We start from the raw sequence: 6,000 nt of genomic DNA, 5'->3' as shown, positions 1-6,000 counted from the left end.
CATCGAACCCATCGTTCTACCATTCCTAGACCGGCAAGGGAACTTGCTGTTCCAACAGGACAATGCACGTCCGCATGTATCCCGTGCCACCCAATGTGCTCTAGAAGGTGTAAGTCAACTACCCTGGCCAGCAAGATCTCCGGATCTGTCCCCCATTGAGCATGTTTGGGACAGGATGAAGTCTCACGTGGTCTGTACGTCCAGCACGAACGCTGGTCCAACTGAGGCGCCAGGTGGAAATGGCATGGCAAGCCGTTCTACAGGACTACATCCAGCATCTCTACGATCGTTTCCATGGGAGAATAGCAGCCTGCATTGCTGCGAAAAGTGGATATACACTGTATTAGTGCCGACATTGTGCATGCTCTGGTGCCTGTGTCTATGTGCCTGTGGTTCTGTCAGTGTGATCATGTGATGTATCTGACCCCAGGAATGTGTCAATAAAGTTTCCCCTTCGTGGGACAATGAATTCACGGTGTTCTTATTTCAATTTCCAGGAGTGTATATCTTTCACATCACTTGCAGCTCCATCTGTTGTTGAATATTGTAACTACTGTAATTTCGAAAGTCTGTCCACCTGAAAATGTACTGTTGTACCAAGCATATTGCAACAAACGGTGTATTTCTATCGCTGCTCTTTTAGTTTTTATTGCCGTTTCAAATATACCGGTCATTTTTGAAACACCCTGTAGATACAGCACCTATATAGACGCCATAGTGTGGAGGATGAAAACCGAGACTGAAAGAAGACCGACAGAAATGCATTAGACTAAACATAACGTACGGACATGACATTAGACTACACGTAACTACAGCTCAACATGAATAGATGTAAACAGTGTCGGCGCACCGTCGCAGTTGCCTCAGTCAAACACGGCACTTTAAGCCTGTTAATAGCGTAATTGTCTTAGTAACAGCTTTAGTAATTAGCATAGAAATTAGGTTAGCATAGATCTTCTTAGTTAGAGGTAAGCAAACGACTGGAGACTGAGGATCAATGGCTTGAAGACTAATTCCAAAGCTTTTATCCTCAGTTCCCCAGGGTGGAGGGACTATAAACTTCTTCATTTCCTTTCTTCTTTCCTCTTCTTCGTTCTAAAGTATACTTTTGTATGTCTTTTCCAAAATTTAAACTTCATGTAAATTTTTGATAAACGGCTTGGGAAAGCTGCCATGAAGAAAAGAAAAGAAAGGTAAATAGCAAACAAAGACGATCAGTATAAGAAAAGAAAATAAGAGACAGAAACAAAACACGGTCAACTATGACCCGCCTCCACGTGGCGGGACACGGGCAACGGTGCGACCGTGTGTGTGGGAACTGGTGTGGAGGTTCAGCCATGTCAACGCCCATATACCGACCGCAGCCGCTAAGTGGCCAATAAAGACCCACCTTAAGCAATTAGGTGGTGGGTCGTAAAATCAGGGCGGCAAGTGGAAAAAAAGTGTACATGGTCCACACAGTCAAGGTTGTACGGCACCACCCGTTCCACTGACTTACCTTCGAGAAACGCTAATACTTTCATTTGCCACTTCTTTCTCACTCAAATTCCTTGCGCTCCTTCCTGACGAAAAGTCAACTTCAGTAACTGTTGTTGTAGATACAATGCAATGTTAGATTTGTTTAACGTTGCCATTGTTCTTCTTTTCATCAATACCACTAGCCTTGTAACACCGTTGTGAGATACTCGTCGGTTAACCAGTTTCAACCACGCTCTATGTCCTCAGGTTGTACTCAACACTGGATACCTCCAGTTCAAAACCCCTGTTGCCATTAGCAGTCAGTATTGTGGTTGCATGGTACACAATATGTGGGGCCTCGAACACCGAAAACATCACTGGCCTTTTGCGAGCTGGCACTCAAGGAGTTCGTTTTTAGACACGAGCTTTTCAAATGCTCAGCTGTGTATGGATTCCTAAGGGACCAAACTGCTGAGCTCATCGGTCCCTAGCCTTACACACTACTTAAATTAATCTGTGCTAAGAACAACATGCACACCCATGCCCGAGTGAGGACTCGAACCTACGGTGGGAGAGGCGGCGCAAGGCGTAACATGGCGTCTCAAACCTCGCGGCCACTCCGAGCTTCACCAATCCATTAATGCAGAAGAGGGCATAACTGATAACCCTATTATCACTGTCTATGGGTATACCAAGGAATGTTTGGAAAGGTAGGAAAATAATTTTTTTTAGGAAGGATAAAAGGAAACAAATAGCAGAAGCTGATGATGACTATATTTTCACTAACAGAATACGAGGCTACGACTATCGAACCATGTTTGCGACTGCATTTAGGATTTTCTAGGAGAATAGTACGTTATTCTTCATACAGTGAATTTATCACGTGTAAAGGTCGGAGTATAGCAGGGGACTGTTATGATATTGGTGCGTGTAAAACGTGCGAGTAAGGATCCTCAAATTATTATTGTGCGTTTGAAGTTCTGTTGCTAAATTGATTTTATCTGAAGAATGTTTTAAAATTGAAAATGATGTAAGTTTATCTTATAAATATTGCTTAAGGGTTTATTATATGCATACTTAAGATAGATTTGGGGATGTAAATTTTAATGTCTAGTAGTTACCTAGTTTCAGCTGAAACTTTTAATTGAACTCGTTGTAATTATCTTCAGCTGATTTGACATCACCATACAGGCTGACATTTAATGAAGTATGTTGTTGTTGTTGTGGTCTTCAGTCCTGAGACTGGTTTGATGCAGCTCTCCATGCTACTCTATCCTGTGCAAGCTTCTTCATCTCCCAGTACCTACTGCAACCTACATCCTTCTGAATCTGCTTAGTGTACTCATCTCTCGGTCTCCCTCTACGATTTTTACCCTCCACACTGCCCTCCAATGCTAAATTTGTGATCCCTTGATGCCTCAAAACATGTCCTACCAACCGATCCCTTCTTCTAGTCAAGTTGTGCCACAAACTTCTCTTCTCCCCAATCCTATTCAATACCTCCTCATTAGTTACGTGATCTATCCACCTTATCTTCAGTATTCTTCTGTAGCACCACATTTCGAAAGCTTCTATTCTCTTCTTGTCCATACTAGTTATCGTCCATGTTTCACTTCCATACATGGCTACACTCCAAACAAATATTTTCAGAAATGACTTCCTGACACTTAAATCTATATTCGATGTTAACAAATTTCTCTTCTTCAGAAACGCTTTCCTTGCCATTGCCAGTCTACATTTTATATCCTCTCTACTTCGACCATCATCAGTTATTTTACTTCCTAAATAGCAAAACTCCTTTACTACTTGAAGTGTCTCATTTCCTAATCTAATTCCCTCAGCATCACCCGATTTAATTGGACTACATTCCATTATCCTCGTTTTGCTTTTGTTGATGTTCATCTTATATCCTCCTTTCAAGACACTGTCCATTCCGTTCAACTGCTCTTCCAAGTCCTTTGCCGTCTCTGACAGAATTACAATGTCATCGGCGAACCTCAAAGTTTTTACTTCGTCTCCATGAATTTTAATACCTACTCCAATTTTTTCTTTTGTTTCCTTTACTGCTTGCTCAATATACAGATTGAATAACATCGGGGAGAGGCTACAACCCTGTCTCACTCCTTTCCCAACCACTGCTTCCCTTTCATGCCCCTCGACTTTTATGACTGCCATCTGGTTTCTGTACAAATTGTAAATAGCCTTTCGCTCCCTGTATTTTACCCCTGCCACCTTTAGAATTTGAAAAAGAGTATTCCAGTCAACACTGTCAAAAGCTTTCTCTAAGTCTACAAATGCTAGAAACGTAGGTTTGCCTTTTCTTAATCTTTCTTCTAAGATAAGTCGTAAGGTCAGTATTGCCTCACGTGTTCCAACATTTCGACGGAATCCAAACTGATCCTCCCCAAGGTCCGCATCTACCAGTTTTTCCATTCGTCTGTAAAGAATTCGCGTTAGTATTTTGCAGCTGTGACTTATTAAACTTATTGTTCGGTAATTTTCACATCTGTCAGCACCTGCTTTCTTTGGGATTGGAATTATTATATTCTTCTTGAAGTCTGAGGGTATTTCGCCTGTCTCATACATCTTGCTCACCAGCTCGTAGAGTTTTGTCATGACTGGCTCTCCCAAGGCCGTCAGTAGTTCTAATGGAATGTTGTCTACTCCGGGGGCCTTGTTTCGACTCAGGTCTTTCAGTGCTCTGTCAAACTCTTCACGCAGTATCGTATCACCCATTTCGTCTTCATCTACATCCTCTTCCATTTCCATAATATTGTCCTCAAGTACATCACCCTTGTATAAACCTTCTATATACTCCTTCCACCTTTCTGCCTTCCCTTCTTTGCTTAGAACTGGGTTGCCATCTGAGCTCTTGATATTCATACACGTGGTTCTCTTCTCTCCAAAGGTCTCTTTAATTTTCCTGTAGGCAGTATCTATCTTACCCCTAGTGAGATAAGCCTCTACATCCTTACATTTGTCCTCTAGCCATCCCTGTTTAGCCATTTTGCACTTCCTGTCGATCTCATTTTTGAGACGTTTGTATTCCTTTTTGCCTGCTTCATTTACTGCATTTTTATATTTTCTCCTTTCATCAATTAAATTCAATATTTCTTCTGTTACCCAAGGATTTCTAGCAGCCCTCGTCTTTTTACCTACTTTATCCTCCGCTGCCTTCACTACTTCATCCCTCAGAGCTACCCATTCTTCTTCTACTGTATTTCTTTCCCCTATTCCTGTCAATTGTTCCCTTATGCTCTCCCTGAAACTCTGTACAACCTCTGGTTCTTTCATTTTATCCAGGTCCCATCTCCTTAATTTCCCACATTTTTGCAGTTTCTTCAGTTTTAATCTACAGGTCATAACCAATAGATTGTGGTCAGAGTCCACATCTGCCCCTGGAAATGTCTTACAACTTAAAACCTGGTTCCTAAATCTCTGTCTTACCATTATATAATCTATCTGATACCTTTTAGTATCTCCAGGGTTCTTCCACGTATACAACCTTCTTTCATGGTTCTTAAACCAAGTGTTACCTATGACTAAGTTGTGCTCTGTACAAAATTCTACTAGGCGGCTTCCTCTTTCATTTCTTAGCCCCAATCCATATTCACCTACTATGTTTCCTTCTCTCCCTTTTCCTACACCGAATTCCAGTCACCCATTACTATTAAATTTTCGTCTCCCTTCAGTATCTGAATAATTTCTTTTATTTCATCGTACATTTCTTCAATTTCTTCGTCATCTGCAGAGCTAGTTGGCATATAAACTTGTACTACTGTAGTAGGTGTGGGCTTCGTATCTATCTTGGCCACAATAATGCGTTCACTATGCTGTTTGTAGTAGCTTACCCGCATTCCTATTTTCCTATTCATTATTAAACCTACTCCTGCATTACCCCTATTTGATTTTGTGTTTATAACCCTGTAATCACCTGACCAGAAGTCTTGTTCCTCCTGCCACCGAACTTCACTAATTCCCACTATATCTAACTTTAACCTATCCATTTCCCTTTTTAAATTTTCTAACCTACCTGCCCGATTAAGGGATCTGACATTCCACGCTCCGATCCGTAGAACGCCAGTTTTCTTTCTCCTGATAACGACATCCTCCTGAGTAGTCCCCGCCCGGAGATCCGAATGGGGGACTATTTTACCTCCGGAATATTTTACCCAAGAGGATGCCATCATCATTTAATCATACAGTAAAGCTGCATGTCCTCGGGAAAAATTACGGCTGTAGTTTCCCCTTGCTTTCAGCCGTTCGCAGTACCAGCACAGCAACGCCGTTTTGGTTAATGTTGCAAGGCCAGATCAGTCAATCATCCAGACTGTTGCCCCTGCAACTACTGAAAAGGCTGCTGCCCCTCTTCAGGAACCACACGTTTGTCTGGCCTCTCAACAGATACCCCTCCGTTGTGGTTGCACCTACGGTACGGCCATCTGTATCGCTGAGGCACGCAAGCCTCCCCACCAACGGCAAGGTCCATGGTTCATGGGGGACACTTTATTCAACATGTAAACGTCACTGCAGATAGTGGGA

Source organism: Schistocerca gregaria, chromosome 3, assembly GCF_023897955.1.
Source record: "Schistocerca gregaria isolate iqSchGreg1 chromosome 3, iqSchGreg1.2, whole genome shotgun sequence".
Taxonomy (NCBI): domain Eukaryota; kingdom Metazoa; phylum Arthropoda; class Insecta; order Orthoptera; family Acrididae; genus Schistocerca; species Schistocerca gregaria.
Note: the sequence above shows the minus strand (reverse complement) of the source record.